This window comes from Benincasa hispida, chromosome 7 (assembly GCF_027475165.1).
Source record: "Benincasa hispida cultivar pf3 chromosome 7, pf3_genome.v1.1, whole genome shotgun sequence".
Lineage (NCBI taxonomy): Eukaryota > Viridiplantae > Streptophyta > Magnoliopsida > Cucurbitales > Cucurbitaceae > Benincasa > Benincasa hispida.
Window position 1 is genome coordinate 8,495,674 of NC_143484.1, and position 20,437 is coordinate 8,516,110.

A 20,437-nucleotide genomic window follows, 5' to 3' on the forward strand; every position below is an offset into this window, starting at 1 on the left:
GAGATACAATTTCATAATCCCTTTCTTCAACAACGTTCATCTGCATGTTAACTTTCATTTTGAGTTTGGCCATCATTTCTTCATTTGTTTCGACGTCGGCCATCACGACTAACATCAGATACGGATCTGATGCCTCCTCACTTAACTGTTCAGAAGATGAAGTACGTTTGTCAAGTATAGAACTTTCCCTGATTACGATTCCACTTTTTTGTGGCTTTGAAAATTGTTCCCATATATTTTTCACAACCTTAAAGGGCAACAACTCTTCAAACTATTGAGATACCTACGAGCGACTGCGAGTAACTAGTCTCATGTAAACATGACTTGTGGTTTTGGAAGTGTTGCCTTTAGATTCCATGACTTATTTGAATAGGTCTTAAAGGAGAAAAAGAGATGAATGGTAGAGATGTCCCACTAGGTGTGCCAAACTGTTCGACAAGATTTTCGATGAAATTTAATTCGTGAAATTTGAACATTATATTTATATTGATTTGTAATATATGTAGGTAGAATCTCCAATGTATATTCCTTTGATTCTCTCTCAAATGTTACAAGAAGTTTAAGTCTTCCAAATCTTCTTAGAGCTTTTGTTTCGAAATCTTCAGAAAGATGAAGTCTTAGTCTCTTAAGTCTTTAGTCTTTAGATCTCTAGAACTTGGGAGCTTTAGTGTTGAGTTCTTCAGAACTCGAGAGCCTCAATCTTCAGTTCTTCTAAGCTTGAGAACTTGGGAGTTTCAATCTTCAAATCATCAAAATTTTGGTCTTCAGATCTTGAAAGCTTCGAACTTCAATTCTTCAGAATTTCAATCTTCAAAGCTTTCTATCTTCCAAAGCTTCTCTCCCTCTCCCTTATTTTAAGCACATTTTACTTGTATCTACTCCATTGTAAACACTATAGATAAGAGGTGTGTAAACCCTTAGAAACAAACATCTCACATTTTGAGAATAAAAGAACTCTCGCCTTTCCTCCCCATTTCTTTTGTGTTGTTCATGTTCTTATTGTTTTTATAATATTCTAGTTTCATAATCTATTTTACTTATAATGATAATAATAATAATGCAAAATAAATAATTAGATTTTGAAGGGAAAAAAAAGTATGAAATAAATAAAATACTAATTAAAAGACAAATTTAGGGCCAAAACTTTTGGTGTGAAGATTATTCGACATGTTTATTGGTGGCGTGGATATATTGTGGGGGACATGTGGCTATTAAAATTTTCTTTTAAGAAATTATATCTCAAGCTTGAAGTGGAAATTACAAAGAGGAATTAAAGCTTAGACAGAAAATGGTGGGTACAGAGGTATTGGGAAGAAGATTGTTGAAGAAATTGAAGAGATATGTGGGAGATTGGCTCAAATCTTGGTAAGTTTCCATGAAGCCTCACATTTATGGAAGTGAACAAAAGAGGAAGAAGGGTAAGAGAGAGGGTGGAATATATGAAGAATGAGGACGAGGTGGAGTTAAAATAAGAAAAATTATTTTAAATGATAAAATTGTTGAAAATATTTATAAGATATAATGAAATTTTAGAACTATCAATGATAGACATTGATAGATATTGATAAACATTGATAGACTTCTATCAGTGTCTATTAATATCATTGATAGAAGTCTATCAGTGTCTATCGACGTCGTTCATTGATAGTTCTAAAATTTTATTATATTTTATAAATATCATTTATAGAAGTCTATTAGTATCTATTAATTCTAAAATTTTGCTATATTTTGTAAATATTTTGATTTATTTTTCTATTTTTTTTAGAATAAGTGATATTATTAAACAACAAGGGGATCTCACAGTCCAGGATCAAGGCATCTAAGCATCAAAGTACAAAACCCAAAACAAAGCCTACAAGATAAGATCAGAACAAAACCAAAAAAAAAAAAAAAAACTCGCAAACCAGAGAGAAAACCAGAGAAAAGAAACCAAAATCCCACAAACAAGGGACAACAACAAAACAAAGAACAACGGAAAGTACAATAAGAAAAAACATCCGTAAACACACTATATAAGACCAAGAAGATCAACTCGCCAGGAAGAAGCACGAGCACGAACTGTAGAGACCATAAGGTGAACCAGAGCTGACACCGACCTCGATCTACTTCCATGCAGTCGCCGATTACGTTCTTGCCAGATGTAGTATATGAAGGCACACCAGAATACATGAAATAACTTACTATACACCCCCTTACCCGACCCCACTCGGCACAACTAACTCAAATCCACATCCCAACCCGCCACCCGATGCGTCGAGCTCAATTGATATTTTTCTATTTTTAAAAACAATCCTTAAAATAATGATAATGATAATAATAATAATAAAATAAATTAATAATTATAATAATGAGGCATGGCCCGTGGAGAGAGTTTTGGGGGTAGAAGAAGCTGTTTCTGGGAATTGTGGAGAGAGATTAAGAAAGTGAATAGTAAATGAGGAAAGAGAGGGATAAAAGCATTATGACTTGTGGGTACGAGAATTTGGAAAATTGGTTTAAATGAAATGCAAGTAGTATTATAATAATAGAAATGAAGGAAATAAGATTATACTATATTATTTCATGTATTAATTTAGCTAAGGGTTGAATTCGACTTGAGTAGTTTATTTTATCAAAATATTATCATTTAATTGATACTACAAGTTTCATGAAAAATTATTACTACATATGGTTTCAAGATTTATGCTACAATTTTTATGGGATTTTCATGATTTTAACCCTAAGTTTTATTTCATATATATTTGAGATGTTTTATGTTTATCATGATTGGATATGACTGGATATGCTTTTAAGTTTTCAAAAATGGCAAGTATATTTCAAGATTTGATTTTCAATTTACTAATGTTGTACTCACGATGATTATCCACTGCACTCACGTGTTTTCATAGTGTATTCATGATATATATGAGGACTTCGGTAAATGAGGTGTTTGGGATCCACTTCGGTATTTTGCCTTTTGGGAGCTACTCTGCGTGTAGGTATGACCATGTTTCTCTACTTTTTACCTTAAGATTAGTCGATGAGTAGTATGACCACGTTTCTCTGCTATGCATCTTGAGCTTACCATGTTTTTCTGCTATGTACGTAAAGTTCCTTCTTTTATAGTATGACCATGTTTGGGTACTAATTTTGGTGGCATGTTTTGTTATTCATATTTATGTTTTTAATAGCAATTACTCATATTTATTTCTCTACAGCTAATTTATGGAAATTATGTTGTTATTAGATTGTGCATATTTTATATCTAATATTAATAGTTTTCAATCAATGATTAAAGAATTTTATATTTCTATTAAAATATGTTATAATAAAACCACCACTCATTGGGCTTGTCAGCTCAACCTTTCTTCCTACATTTTTCCTACCAAGTAGCACTTCTTGAGTTTCCAGCCGATTATGTGACGTCTACCACCTATTCTATATAGTTCTGCATGTCTTCTTTTGTATGTATTCATGTTCATGTTAAAAGTAAGAGTATTGTAAATAACTGGGGTTTTGAAGTGTTGTTTATACTTGTCGGTAGTTTAATGTGTTATATAAGTTATCATAAAGACATGTTTTAAAGTTCAAGTCAAGACCCACATGATATGTTATATTTCAAGCATGTAGTTTCACGATAGGCTCATTGCACATTTGGATTTTATTGTCATCACATCTTGTCTTAGGCTCAGATAGGATAATTCGGGACTAGTTGTGACATCGAAGCTTGAGACTGAATTTTAAGGTCAGTTCGTGATTTGGAATGAAAAAAGTAATTTCTTGTCATTGATTTTTGTGCACTGGAGTAACTAAATAGACTAAAGCTCACACAAACTAACAATACTTTGTTGTTGATGGATGGACAGTTTGTTGGGAAGATTTTGAGATATATCATGTTATGATTCTTTATTTTTTTAGATTGGTAAACGTTGACCTGAATTTGGGAAAATTTTTCATTCCAAATGGAAGTAAAATTAATTAAAAAAATGAAAAAGTAGATAGTTGGTAGAATGAATTAAAGAAATAATTACCCAAATAAACTGTCATATGTGCTTGTGATAGAGCATTTAAATTTCTATTGTGATTTTGGTGGTTTGTTCTACAAAATATTTCTAATTTTTATTTTTTAACTACCGTCGATTTGGATAATGGAGCCACAGGATTTTCTTGATTTGATTGAAATCTTGATCTAAATCCAAATTCAATTTTCAAATATGCTGAAGATATTTTGGTCAGTAATTTACTCCACCAATATATATTTTGTAACGACCTGACCCCTTAAAACTCAAGTTAGGCCATTACTAAACACATGCATGCATGGAACTTAAAACTAGACTCTTTTATAGTGAACTAAATGCTAAATAAATAAGGTAAATTTAAAAGACATTCATTAAATTCAAATATTAAAAACAGACGACAGGATACCCATAAATCATAAATGATAATAAATAGGTCTGAAAACAAATCTTAGTAGTAAGTTTCAAACATCAAAACTGAAAGTTGAAAAATATGAAAAGAAATCTAAATATCATGAGCGGAAGCATAGAACTGATCCCAGTGGCTCGATCACGGATTCCGCTTGTCAATCGCCAGTGCATCTCTACCTTTACCTAAAACAACAACATGAGAAAGAATGAATATAAAATACTCAGTAAGTAACTCCACTACTGGGGTTAGGCTAGGCATCTATGTCCTTTAGATGCCTACCTCTGGTAGAACATATAAACTTCAACTCCTCATGGGATACATACATACATGAATAACTGAATTTCATCCTATTGTAGTTAAGTATGCCCACTACCTCTAGTAAGTCCCGTAGGACCAGCAACCTCTGATGAATCCCGAAGGAAAACACCACCTCTAGTGAATTCCGAGGGAAACACAACCTCTGGTGGATCCCGAAGGAAACACCACCTCTAGTGAATCCCGAAGAAAACACAACCTCTGGTGAATTTCGGAGGAAACACAACCTCTGATGAATCCCGAAGGATAACACCACCTTTGGATATGGTGAATCCTGAAGGAAACACAACCTCTAGTGAATCTCGAAGGATAACACCACCTTTGGTGAATCCCGCAAGAAACATAACCTCTAGTGAATCCCCAAGGAAACAAAACCTCTGGTGAATCTCGAAGGATAACACCACCTTTGGTGAATCCCGAATGAAACACAACATCTAGTGGGCATCTAACTAATCAGTAAGAACACTATCACAATCTCAACATCACAAGTATCACAACATGGTTCTATAACATACATATACATCTCATCATCATGGTTCTACAACCTACCTATACATCTCGTCATCCTAGTCCCATAACATACATATACATCTCATCATCATGATTCTACAACATACATATACCTCTCGTCATCCTAGCCTCATAACATACATATACATCTCATCATCATGGTTCTATAACACACGTATAAATTTCTTTATCATAGCTCTATAATATACGTATGCATCTCATCATCCTCAGATTCAGCAGGATCTCTAATAACAATAATATACTCAAATCATACTAGTATTCAAACATCTCTATGCACAACTAGTCTTTTAATCCCTCATGTCAGCAAGGCATACATAAACATCAAACTATCAATATATCCTCAGTAAATCATATTTATCAAAACCTGGCTCAAGTCCTTTCAAACCTCAGTCAATGAAGGCATACATAAATATCATGCTAACTAATAATCCTCAATAAATCATAATTATCATTGTAGGACAGTTCTAGTAGTAAGATTACTTACCTCAAATTGCACGACGAAATTATCCCAAGTAATTTCTCCCACCCCTAGACAAGTCCAAGATTTAATCTAAGGACAACATAATTTAACATCAACATTTATCAACACTTCCAAACCAAAATCCACTCTTCTACTCCATAACGTTCACCCAAACGTCTAACGAAACGGCCTCAAATGAGTTGGGCAACTGACCAAAAGTCTCGAAACGTGATTCTAGCATCAAGACATCAGGAACAAGCAATTAAATAAAAATTCAATGGTTTTCAAAACCTCCAAGAAACCCATAAAACCTTACCTTGGGCCTAAAATTCCAGCGACTGGCCATGGGTTCCGGTTGCTATGATGGGCTGAAGAAGAGATCGTTGGCCGAGTGTGACGAGCGAAGCGAGGACGGCTGGAGTGGCGGTGTGCTTTGATGGAGATGGCGAAGATTGACAGCGCCATGCAATGAGGCAGGGATCGCACGGCTAGGGCTGGAGTAGATCTGGGCAACGGCTTCGGTGATCGGTCAACGAGCACGAACGGACGACCTAGTCGGTAGATGGATCTTGCGAGGACAGACAAACAATGAAGATCTCTTGCGCGACGCGACTAAGTAGAGGAAATGACGTGGACGTGAGTGACTGGGTGTCACGACTGTACAGTTGCGAGCGACTGGGTTTTTGCAGAGGCGCGGCGCGTGGTGGACCTTCGGCTTCCGATCTGGGCGGTGGTTGAAGGCTGGGCGGCGGCTAGGGTCTCGGCTGGAGAGAAAACACGAGGGGGAAGGGGTTTCGGCGGAAGAAGAAAGGGGAAAGGGATGAGAAAATAAAATATAAATAAATAAAATAAAATAAAATAATATTTTTATTTTATTTTATTTCTTCCCTTTAACACTTATTCTCTTTTTTTTTCCAACAATTCCCAATTCAAAACTCATCCACTTTTCTCTAAAATGACTTTAATTTTCGACAATAACTCCAAAATTAAATTCAGGTGACAAAAAGTCCAAATTTCACAATTTCTTTGATTAAACAATTAAATTGAAACATCCCTTTATTAGTAATTATAACTCAGTAATCCAATTAAATTTCCAAAATTCCAAAAAATATTCTCGAATATTACATAATACTGAAATTATATTACGAACAAAATTCATGATATTACATATTTGATAAGTATATATTTGAATATTTCATGGGTAGCAAATTATCTCATGACAAGTGTGATAAGAAACTAATAATATTATTGTTATTGTATTACTTTTCGTACCTTAAATGGGATGCTTTATATTATCAATTTGAGCAAGTCTAATTATTATGATAGCATTGATGAAAATAATGTTTCATGTCTTATATTTAACAAAATTTATGCAGGATTCATGTCATAAATTGTCGTGTTAAATATTATGTTTGGCCATTAATTTTCATGAAGTTGAAAAGTATTATTATTACTTTTAATTTAGTTTGGTCCCATAACATTATTTTGCTTATTATCTAACTAATTGGGAGTATGATGATGTGCAAAGCCCATCATATCTTTGTGAAAGCTTGTTGAATTTGATGGGAGTTTAAGATATTGTCTAGCAATAAAATGTGTGATATTTTATGAGAGATCTTAATGAGTTTAAGGCTACTCATCTTTGTTTTATTGAGCATGTCTATGATCTTGAGAAAGAGAAAACCTTGATTGAATTATGGTTGTATGATTGTTATGTGATTTAGCAACTTACGAAGAAATGTAGAAGTTATTGAAATGTGATCATATATTATGAATCAAACATGAGATCTAATAGAATTTTCTTTTAAAAAAAAGACCAACTAGTGTTAATGGGTCTTCAAGAAGGAAATTAGACCAAATGGTTCAATTAACAAATGTAAAATAGATTAGTGGTTATGAGGTTGTACACACAAATCAAGGCATCGGTATTATGATACATACTCACGTGCGACGAGAATAGCTACCATATAGTCTTGATAGCCTTTGCAGCAATTCACTGTCTTCTAATATATCATATAGATGTAAGGAAGACATTCCTCAATGGTGACTTGGAGGAGTAAATATGTATGATACAACCAGGAGGTTTTATTAAACAACCTCTTAAACTATTGTATGAGAAATTTAACAATATTTTAGTAAATTCTTCTAACACGTGTTTACTTGAGGTTGTTTAGAGTTGATTGCATGATTAGTTGTTTGTATGTTAATGATATGATTATCTTTGGTACAAACATAAGTTTAATTAATAATATAAAGTCATTCTTGTCTTCACATTTCCAGATGAAAGACTTGGGTGAATTTAATGTGATTGGTGTTAAAATAAGAAAAACCAAAAATGGATTTTCTTTATGTATCCACACTATATTGAAAAATTGCTAAAGAGATTTATTTGCTTTAAATATGCTTATGTAAGGACGTCTTATTATGTTAGTACAAGTCTTAAGAAAAATAAGATAGATAGTGTATTTCAATTTGATAATGCAAAAATTATAGGAATTATTATGTTTCTAATGAATTATACAAGACCTCATATGGATATGTTATGAGTAGATAAGTAGATATACATATAATCCTTATAAAGATCATTGGATTGTTCTTCCTCATTTCTTAATGTATCTTAAGGGTATAATGGCTAACTGTTTGCATTTTAAGAAGCTTCCTGCAATGTTATATGGTTATATGTGATGCAAACTAGATAATAGACAACGATAAAGTAGACTCTATTAGTGGTTATGTGTTCTCACTAGGTGGATGTGTTATTTCATGGAAACCAACATAACAGACTTGCATAACAGAGGTCCACTATGGAGTATGAATTCATAGCTCTCGAGCTAGCAAGTGTTGGATTTTATATCCTAAAACTCATAGTTTGTAAATTAATAAACATATTCTATTTTGTTTTCGATAAAATTGTTATTGAAATTGTAATCTTGAATCCTATAAACTAAGGTCCTGAGGCTATTTAATGTAGTTTGAACTTTATGTAGTGACATAAATGTGGATCAACTTCAAATATATAGCCAAAATGGTCCATAGTATATGAATAGGGTTGGACGCCTTATTCTGGGGATACTATGGATGCGGCCCACTTTGTAATTAGTACAAACGATACGATCTTGAATCGTTCATATAAAGATATGTGAGTGAGGGCATCCTATGCAATGAGTTTGCATAAGACTTAACCAAGAAATAGTCACTTTTTACGTTCTAAATGCCGTTTTATGTATAAAACTAACTATTTCGTTAATAGATGACCTAGGTAACTTAATCTTAATCCTGAGCTAACTATGAACTTCTGTTCACTCGGAATTATCCTTAGATCTGCAAAGGTGAGGCAGCTCATCATTACTGGCCCAATAAGCCTCCCATTTCAGGGGTAAGATCGGGTGGATAGCTGGGAACATAGGGTGCAAGACGGAATTCATTCTTACCCGTTATAGGGATAGTAGATAGGTTGTTCCCTTTAGTACTAAATCTAGGTCTTGAACAAGGGGCCCCACCTCTCCTTGGCCCGAGAGGGATTCAGGTTATAGGTTGGATCTTAAACCAATTGTTCATTAGAGAATCAGTGGAACTTAAGTAGCAAGATGTAGTCTTGGGGGTAAAACGGTTTTTATGACCCAGCTGAGATTACGAACAACCTGTGAAGGATTAGCTTACTAATCATGGTTATATCAAATGGACATAAATATTTCTATAGTGAGGGGAGTGCAACTACGGGACTATAGTGGAATGACCTATTAATTAAGGAATGTTGATTAACTCCGTCTAAATAGTTTAGCCAGCTAATCTCAGATCGTTAGAGCCCATGATCTATAGGTCCATTAGGTTCTCCTACTAGCTCATATGGAATAAATTTAGAACAGTATGATAGAATAATTCGAATTGTTCGAATTAAGTGAAGAGAGAGAAACCGACAAGTATATGTGATATAGTGGTCGGGTTTTCAGTTTAGAGATACATCTTTAATATTTAAATGTGATTTAAATATCAAGAATATGAATACGATCATATTCGGAAGCTCGGAAATAATGGAAATGGTCAAAGATGTAAAAAGTCAAAGAGTTGACTTTTGACTTTGAAAAGTCAAACTTTGACCGACCTTATATTCAAATGTGATTTGAATTTCGAGAAAATGAATACGGATTCATGCTCAGGAAATCAAAATTAGTCAACACGGCAAAAATCATAAAAAGTCAAAATGTTGACTTTTTGGTCAAAGTTTGACTTTGACCAAATGACTATTTTGCCCTTTGACTATAGTTAGTGGGAAAATCCAAACTTTTGTTGGATAATTCCACTAACAAAATAGTGGGCTAGGTGTTGGCTTATAGTGGAGACATTAAGCCCACTTAGATAGTGGATTATAGGTGTTGGGTTTTTATGGATTTGTTCATGCAATTGTTGCATGGTTTTTTCTATAAATTGGGCTTTCAATTTGGTTGAAAAACTTTTGCCCATTTTGAAAATTGTTTTTCAAATTTGGGCTAAAAAAAAAAAAAAACCCAAAACCCAACCCAAAGATCCATTTTTTTTCCATCTCTTTCTCTCTCTCGGTTTCTTCATCCACCGGGTCCCACAACCCGGTTCTGAGTCCAGAGGATAGTAGGTCAACTCTAGTGGTGGTCCGTTCGTGTTTAGGTCGAGATTCAGTGAGGAAAAGCGGTTTTCGGGAGCTTCAAAGGTAAGTTAATTTACTGTTTTTCCTTCAATTGCATGCTTTTCCTTTAATTAAAAGCAATTAGAGTGTAATTAGATCCTAATTCCGCTGCGTATGTCTCGTGTTCCATCATGTGGTATCAGAGCATGCTTTAATTACGCTCAATTGCTTTTGGTGGGTGTTTTTTTCCTTTCTATTCAAGTGTTGAATGAAATATGGACTAAAGTGGATTTATTATGATTTTGGCATTGTTTTTCTTTAAATTTCTTGTGAAATTTGTAATTGCTCACATGTTTATGAGCATTAATGTGTGAAAAAGGGTCTGTAAATTTGTTGGAGTCATTAGAGTTGAAATTAGGTTGTAATTTCTTGATTCCGGGAGAGAGGACAACAGCAAAATTGAAGAAAAATTTTCACAGACCCGAATTTGCCACCAGACCCCAGCCTGAGATCTCCCGATTTCTTGCGCACGCCTGCCCGGCCGCTCTGAGCCGCCCGCCGCTCGCGATTTGACTGCCCAACCCGCCCACACTCCGTTGACTGCACCAGCGACGTTGACCAGGTCTGGACCGAGCCGTTTGACCGGTTCAACTTGGTTTTTGGTGTTTTTGGGCCGGTTCGAGTGATTTCTGAGCGGTTCCGATGGTTCAAAGTGTTTGAAGCCGGTTCTGGGAAGCTGGTTGCTGATTTTGTAATAAATTAGTTATTTGTTTGTTTTTAATGCCAAAATCGGTCCACTTTAGTGTTGTTTACCTATTATGCATGTGATGTATAATGTTGTTTGATTATGTGTGCATATAGTATGCCATATAGTTTTAAAACCCCACCATAGGAAAAGCATGTGACATGCATTTGTTATATCTTATAAGTGTTATAAAATATATACTATGCATGCTTAGTTTTAATATAAGTGTTATATTAAAGCATGTTTGATTGAAGGAAGCATGTTATAGATGAATGCTCTAGGGTTATAATTGTTATAATTTATTTTATAATTGTTATAAAATAACCTAGACTTCTAAAATCTATAACAAAGATAAGATGCATGCTCATTTAGGGCTAACCATCGAGCAATCCTAATTTTCATAGAAAATAGGTCGATATCTTGTAAAACTGAAGTTACAAGAAAACTCACCCGGCAAGATCTTGGCAAAAAGTCAGATAAAATAACTAAGGTTGAAGGTTTTTAAGTTGACGGTTCACGGAACACCTACTACCTGGAGATCGAGCCGACATTTGAGTTAGGTTAAACCAATTTTATGAGCATGCGTGAGCGGTGTGAGGTAATAAAATTTGTTTATCACCTAGACATCGTAGGTTAAAAATCCAGTATAAAAGTTATATTCGGATGAATCACCTAGACTTAGGATATGTTTAGTTAGTCGAAATGTATCGCTTAGTATTTTATACCCTAACCGTCTAGAACACTTCAGCTGGAGAGAAGTAATGTACTTTTAGCTCTAGCGTCTCTAAGAGTTCACATCGTGAGATTCATGCTTGGCTTTGGGCCACCCTGGGAGCGGACTCCATTCGAAGAGTGTTTGCATGAGTTAATACCAAGGTGAATAGGGGAAGTTGTTCATAGTAAGTGGGAGAAGGAAATGTGTCAACACATCCTACGGTTTCTTCCATTAGGTTGCATCGTGAGATTCCTATAATGCGCCTGCATGTCTGTCTTGGAGCGACCTTACCAATCGGAGGGCTATATTATAGGATTCAGAACTCCACGAACTCTAGAAATAGATAGGGACTCTCAGGTCCATTTTCATTCTTGTCTTTCCAACTTCGGGAGCATAATGATTCCGATCTTTGAGGTCTGAAAATGGAAGGTCACATTTACGAGAATTACTAAGTATTAGTAAATTCTTGACCAAAGTAGTGATAACTGAGTTACTATAGGAATAAGAGTTATTCTGGTGATAGTATCTAGTCAAGATAGTCTTGGTTCAACGGAGGAGTAGTCGATCACCCCTCGGTGAAGGTTATTCTAAACCGTTGAATATCGTTGCAAAATATAATAATGAAGGGTACATTATTAGTTTTTTTGCTAAACTTGATTGGATTTAAAAGATTAATGTTTTTACTAAAAAGGATATGTTTTTCTTTTCAGCACACTAGCTCTTTAGATCAACTCTTAGGTTTCGAGAAACTAAACGGCAATAATTACTCAACATGGAAAACAAATCTGAATTTAATACTAGTAATAGATGACCTGAGATTTGTCTTAACTGAGGAATGTCCTCAGGCCCCTACCTTGAAAGAAGCACAAGGTAAATATGATTTACTAGTTGCTGAGACATGTTTAGTAGAGGATGATACCTCAACCTGGATATTGGATTCAGGAGTCACTAATCATATCTGCTTCTCTTTTCAGGAAACTAGTTCCTGGAAAAAGCTTGAAGAAGGCGAGATCACCTTCAAGGTTGGAACAGAAGAGGTTGTTTTGGTCGAAGCAGTGGGAGACTTGAAGTTGTTTTTCAACGATAAATATATCATACTTAAAGATGTTTTGTATGCACCTCTTATGAAGAAGAATTTAATATCTATCGCTTGTATTATGGAATAAATGTATAAAATATCTTTTGAAGTTAATGAAGTGTTCATTTTCAGAAAAGGTATTCAAATTTGTTCTACTATACTTGAAAACAACTTATATAAGTTAAGAACAACTAAAACAAAATTTGTCTTAAATACTGAGATATTTAGAATAGCCGAAACTCAGAATAAAAGACAAAAAGTTTCTTCTAATGCCTATCTATGACACCTAAGACTTGGCCACATAAATCTCAAAAGGATTGAGAGATTGGTTAAAAATGGACTCCTAAATCAGTTAGAAGATAGTTCTTTACCTCCATGTGAGTCTTGTCTTAAGGAAAAAATGACTAAGAGATCTTTTCCTGGAAAAGGTCTCAGAGCCACAATACCCTTAGAGCTCGTACATTCAGACCTCTGTGGACCGATGAATGTCAAAGCTCGAGGTGGGTACGAATATTTCATCAGTTTTATTAATGATTATTCAAGGTATGGTCATATTTACCTAATGCATCACAAGTCTGATTTTTTTGAAAAGTTCAAAGAATATAAGGCTGACTTGAGAACCAGTTAGGTAAAACAATCAAGACACTACGATCAGATGGAGGTGGGGAATACATGGACTTAAGATTCTAGGACTATATGATAGAATATGGAATCAAGTCACAACTCTCTGCACTTAATATGCCACAGCAGAACGGTGTATCTGAAAAAAGAAATAGAACCTTGTTGGACATGGTTTGCTCAATAATGAGCTTTGCTAAGTTACCTGATTTCTTTTGGGGACATGCATTAGAGACTGCTGTCTATATTTTGAATAACGTTTCCTCTAAAAGTGTTTCAGAAACACCTTATCAACTATGGAAAGGGCGTAAAGGCAGTTTACGTCACTTTAATATTCTCGGATGCTCGACACACATGTTGGTGCAAAATCCTAAAAAATTGGAACGTCGTTCAAAACTAAGCCTATTTGTAGGTTATCCAAAAGAAACAAAAGGTGGTCTATTTTACGATCCTCAAGAGCATAAGATATTTGTATCGACAAATGCCACATTCTTAGAGGAAGACCACATAAGAAGTCATCAACCTCGCAGTAGACTAGTATTGAATGAAATTTCCAAAGACGCTACAGATAGAACTAGTTCATACTAAAGTAGTACATAAAACTAGTACATCTGGTCAGTCACATCCTTCTCAAGAGTTGAGAAGGCCTCGACATAGTGGGATGGTTGTTCATCAGCCTGACCGTTACTTATGTTTAACAGAAACACAAGTCGTCATACCTGATGACGGCATAGAGGATCCATCGACCTATAAACAGGCGACAAAAAATGTGGACCGTGATAAGTGGGTCAAAGCCATGGACCTCGAAATGGAGTATATGTACTTCAATTTTGTCTGGAAACTTGTAGATCACCAAATGATGTAAAACCAATTGGTTGTAAGTGGATCTACAAGAGAAAACGAGACCAAGCCGGTAAAGTACAGACTTTTAAGGCACGACTTGTGGCAAAGGGTTATACCCAGAGAGAGGGAGTGAACTATGAAGAAACTTTCTCTCCCGATGCCATGCTTAAGTCGATTAGAATACTCTTATCCATTGCCACCTTTTATGACTATGAAATTTGGTAGATGGATGTCAAGACGGTCTTTCTAAATGGCGATCTTGAGGAGAGTATCTATATGGCTCAACCATAGGGGTTTATTGCACAGGGTCAAGAACAAAAGGTTTGTAAGTTTCAAAAATCTATTTATGGGTTGAAACAAGCTTCTAGATCTTGGAATATAAGATTTGATATTGTGATCAAATCTTATGGCTTTGAACAGAATGTTGACGAGTCTTGTGTTTACAAGAAGATCGTCAATTCTACTATATCGTTCTTAGTTTTATATGTTGACGATATTCTACTCATTGGGAATGAAGTAGGTTACCTAATTGACATCAAGAAATGGCTAGCAACATAGTTCCAAATGAAAGATTTAGGAAATGTGCAGTATGTTCTCGGGATTCAGATTATTCAGAACTGCAAGAACAGAACACTAGCCATGTCTCAGGCAACTTATATAGACAAAATGTTGTCTAGGTATAAGATGCAGAATTCCAAAAGAGGTCTGTTACCTTACAGATATGGAATTCATTTGTCAAAGGATCAATGTCCTAAGACACCTCAAGAGGTTGAGGATATGAGACACATTTCCTATGCTTCCGCAGTAGGGAGCCTGATGTTTGCAATGTTACGTGACATATGGTACGCAGTGGAGATAGTCAGTAGGTATCATTCCAATCCTAGATATGATCATTGGACTGCCATTAAAAATATCCTCAAGTATCTCAGGAGAACGAGGAACTACATGCTTGTGTATGGTACTAAGGATTTGATCCTTACTGGATACACTGACTCTGATTTTCAAACCGATAAAGATGCAAGAAAATCTACATGAGGATCAATGTTCATTCTGAATGAAGGAGCAGTAGTGTGGAGAAGTGTGAAGCAAAACTGTATTACGGACTCCACAATGGAAGCTGAATACATAGCTACTAGTGAAGCAACAAAGAAATTAGTATGGTTGAGGAAATTCTTGACAGATTTGGAAGTCGTTCCAAATATGCATCTGCCTATCACTCTATATTTTGATAATAGTGGTGCAGTTGCAAATTCAAGAGAACCAAGAAGCCACAATTGCGACAAGCATATTGAACACAAATACCATCTGATCCGGGAGATTGTACATCGTGGAGATGTTGTAGTAACCTAGATATCTTCTGAGCAAAACATTATTGATCCTTTTACAAAGGCCTCCACGGTTAAAGTGTTTGAAGGTCACCTACAGAGTTTAGGTCTACGAAGTTTGTAAACTAGGACAAGTGGGAGAACTTTTGGGTATATGCCCTAGTTTATTTTATTCATATGTTTATTGTACTCATATGTTTCTCACTTAAACTCAACATTGTGATACTCCACTAGGAGTTTTAGTCTAAGTGGGAGTTTGTTGGATTTTAAGTCCTAAAACTCATAGTTTGTAAATTAATAAACATATTCTGTTTTGTTTTTCGATAAAGTTGTTATTGAAATTGTAATCTTGAATCCAATAAACTAAGGTCCTGAGGCTATTTAATGTAGTTTGAACTTTATGTAGTGACATAAATTTGGATCAAGTTCAAATATATAGCCAAAATGGTCTATAGTATATGAATAAGATTGGGCGCCTTATTCTGGGGACACTATGGATGCGGCCCACTTTGTAATTAGTACAAATGATATGATCCTGAATCGTTCATATAGAGATATATATAAGTGGGGGCATCCTATGCAATGAGTTTGCATAAGACTTAACCAAGAAATAGTCACTTTTTACGTTCTAAATGCCGTTTTATGTATAAAACTAACTATTTCGTTAATAGATGACCTAGGTAACTTAATCTTAATCCTGAGCTAACTATGAACTTCTGTTCACTCGGATTTATCCTTAGATCTGCAAAGGTGAGGCAGCTCATCATTGCTGGCCCAATAAGCCTCCCATTTCAGGGGTAAGATCGGGTGGATAACTGGGAACATAGGGTGCAAGACGGAATTCATTCCTACCCGTTATAGGGATAGTAGATAGGTTGTTCCCTTTAGTACTAAATCTAGGTCTTGAACAAGGGGCCCCACCTCTCCTTGGCCCGAGAGGGATTCAGGTTATAGGTTGGACCTTAAACCAATTGTTCATTAGAGAATCAGTGGAACTTAAGGAGCAAGATGTAGTCTTGGGGGTAAAACGGTTTTTATGACCCAGCTGAGATTACGAACAACCTGTGAAGGATTAGCTTACTAATCATGGTTATATCAAATGGACACAAATATATCTATAGTGAAGGGAGTGCAACTACGGGACTATAGTGGAATGACCTGTTAATTAAGGAATGTTGATTAGCTCCGTCTAAAGAGTTTAGCCAACTAATCTCAGATCGTTGGAGCCCATGATCTATAGGTCCATTAGGTTCTCCTACTAGCTCATATGGAATAAATTTAGAACAGTATGATAGAATAATTCGAATTGTTCGAATTAAGTAAAGAGAGAGAAACCGACAAGTATATGTGATATAGTGGTCGGGTTTTCAGTTTAGAGATACATCTTTAATATTTAAATGTGATTTAAATATCAAGAATATAAATACGTTCATATTCGGAAGCTCGGAAATAATGGAAATGGTCAAAGATGTAAAAAGTCAAAGAGTTGACTTTTGACTTTGAAAAGTCAAACTTTGACCGACCTTATATTCAAATGTGATTTGAATTTCGAGAAAATTAATGCGGATTCATGCTCGAAGGTCAAAATTAGTCAACACGGAAAAAATCATAAAAAGTCAAAATGTTGACTTTTTGGTCAAAGTTTGACTTTGACCAAATGACTATTTTGCCCTTTGTCTAAAGTTAGTGGGAAAATCCAAACTTTTGTTGGATAATTTCACTAAGAAAATAGTGTGCTAGGTGTTGGTTTATAGTGGAGATATTAAGCCCACTAAGATAGTAGATTATAGGTGTTGGGTTTTTATGGATTTGGTTCATGCAATTGTTGCATGATTTTTTTCTATAAATTGGGCTTTTGAATTTGGATTTAAAATTCTTGCAAATTTGTCAAATTTAGTTTTTCAAAATTGGGCTAAAAAAACAAAGGAAAAACCCAAACCCAAAATTCGATCTTATTTTTTCCATCTCTTTTTCTCTCTCGGTTTTCTTCATCCACTGGGTCCCACAACCCGGTTATAAGTTCAGAGGATAGTAGGTCAACTCTAGTGGTGGTCCGTTCGTGTTCGGGTCGAGATTCAGCGAGGAAGAGTGATTTTCGGGAGCTACAAATGTAAATTTAATTACTGTTTTTCTTTCAAATTGCATGCTATTTTCATTTAATTTAAAAGCAATTAGAGTGTAATTAGATCATAATTCCGCTGCATATGTCTCGAGTTCCATCAGCAAGGCAAGAGGTAGAATGACTTAAAAACTTACTGAGAGATGTATCAATGTGGGGATGTTAGTACCACTCTCTCTACGTTGTGATTTAAAGAGACAAGGATGAATAATAACTATATTTTCATATATATTTGAAAACTAACAATATTAATAAAAAAATCGAAATAATCACACTAAATATTAATTTTTTTTAGTAACACGTACATAATCCCAAATAGTAAAGTTAAAATGAAAAAGGGATAAAGGGCTTTCTATTTCTATAGTAGGTTAGAGAAAATTATCCTTTGGGTCCATAATTTTCAAGAATGTGTGCATTTAATCTCTGACATTTCAAATTGGTCATTTCAGTCCTTGAGGTTTCAAAATAGGTTTAAAAGATCTTCTACTAGAAACTCCATTAAGTTTAAACAACAAAATTGACTAGATGGGTTATATGGCAAGATGAGTCGGAAAATTTTATATTTTTAATATTTTCATCTCTCTAATGATCTTTTTCCTTTGCTCTCTCTCAACCATCTCCCCTCTCCTCGCTCTTGTTCTCTCCTTATTTTTCAACCAAATACTGTTTCCGACTCCCCTCCACAAGTGAAATTCATGTGTCATATTAAATAAAAAAAGTTATGGTACATACCACATGTTGTTCAAATTTGCTCACATGTACCAAGATTAATGAAATTGAAATAGCTCCAGCCAAACTCATAGCTTCACAATGGCTTATTTCAAACTCTGAATCTTCTTTTTGGGACAAATCAACAAGTATTGACCAATGAATTTCAATGCTTTCTGTTTAACATTAATGTGGCGTGAACTTAAAATTTTTAAAAGTGCGTTTGGTTTAACTTTACAAGGGTTTAATTTAAAAATTTTTGAAGTGTTTGACAATCACTCAAAATAGTTTCTAAAATATTTTCACTATTACAGAAATTGTATTACTTGACCTTTTTTTGCAGTCAAGTATCAGTGTTACTTGACGTTTTTTTGCAGTCAAGTATCAGTGTTACTTGATGTTTTTAAAAACGTCAAGTAATCTAGTGTCAGGAATAAGAGAATTTTTTGACTGGCTGAAAGTGTCAAGGTGTAATTTAATTAATATGTTATAACCGTTAAGTATATGAGATTTGTTAATTTATTTTAAGTGTCAAGTATCTAAATTCTTGACATTTATTATAGATCAAAGTTTTCATAACTTGACAGTTTTTACTTGTCAAATGTAATTTCTTCTTGACATAAAAAAACTGACAACTTAATGAATATTTTATACGTTTTGCTTGTCAAGTTTGTATGTGTTTTTTTCTTAAAAAATTGTACTATTTGAAATTATAATTGCTCCTCTTTTGTGGTCCAACAATCACATTGATATATATAAGACAAACAATATTCATCAACCAAATAAACAACATTTCTAATCTTGTCAACTATATAAACAAATAATATATATACTCACAATTGTATATCTACAACGTTACTAAACTAACATTTATATGAATAATTCCAAAATTACAATTATATATTAATACTCTCAATATTACAACACTAACAACCTCATGAATAATTTAAAAGTAACAAACTATCTCTCCCAACAAGTGAATAAAACTCATTTGGACACAATACACTTAATAACAAAAAACGAGTTATGATCCTTCATCATGAAACATATAGCATATTGTTGGATAAGGAAAGATGATGGGGTTATTGCACGCATTCATGCGTTGTACATGCTTAAGCTATGTGTTTATGCCCATGCGTCGTAGGTCATGCGTTGGAATGAAAATGCATTAATCTAGTATGCAATGACCATGCGTTCCTATCACAAGTTTTCTTGCCTTCTCGCCAAGTATAACGAGAATGCAAGTTTCTCGGGTATCCGAGGTCAAACATAAGGACTTGTCACTCGATAATGCTTGTGAAGCAATGCGTTTGAGGCGATGAATAAAAGTAAAAAGAAGAAGTTTAATGGATTTATACACTACTCCTACTCCTAACTAAACAGATTGAGCAATAGGAGACTTGCGATGAGAATTGGTAGATACACAACAACCGTTAACGCATAGTAATGTTTATTATCTTAAATTGCTCGAGTAATCCCAGCTTGTCACACTAACGCATCACACACCTCTCGGTGGTCAGCCGCATGACTATATCTCTATAGTGCATGGGCGCGTTGAACATAAGACCGTGCCTATCTCTAGGAACAATGCATACTTTGCTTTAGTGCGTTCCATCTCTTACCTTCTTAGGCAGGTAGATGCGGCTAATTAGCTTATAGACATGCATTGCAACAACCTATCGACAAGCATTGCTACAACCTTTCACCTAGCAAAGAGGATTGCTCACTATACTCACGCAACACACACCTCTCGGTGGGTTGCTATATGCGTCCTATCTCTAGGCTACACGATTAAGTATGCGATCGTCTTTAATAAATAAACGATGAAGGTAAACAATGATAAAGATAAAGATGATGAAGAAGATGGTATTGAAGGAATCAAGATATGCATTGATTACAAAATGTCTTAATATCTTAAGCTAAAATGTAATACAATACAGAGATCAGAGGAGAAATGAAAGATTATGCGTCAA

General features: G+C 34.8%; 1 long non-coding RNA gene across 1 annotated transcript; it reads right to left on the reverse strand.

Moving 5' to 3' along the window:
• Nucleotides 1-4,345: 4,345 nt before the first annotated feature.
• On the reverse strand, nucleotides 4,346-6,578 carry LOC120068972 (uncharacterized). The gene is made up of 2 exons (XR_016530740.1): nucleotides 6,030-6,578; nucleotides 4,346-4,589 (listed from the first exon to the last, which is right to left on the reverse strand). It is a non-coding gene; the product is annotated as an uncharacterized LOC120068972 (long non-coding RNA).
• Nucleotides 6,579-20,437: the final 13,859 nt, after the last annotated feature.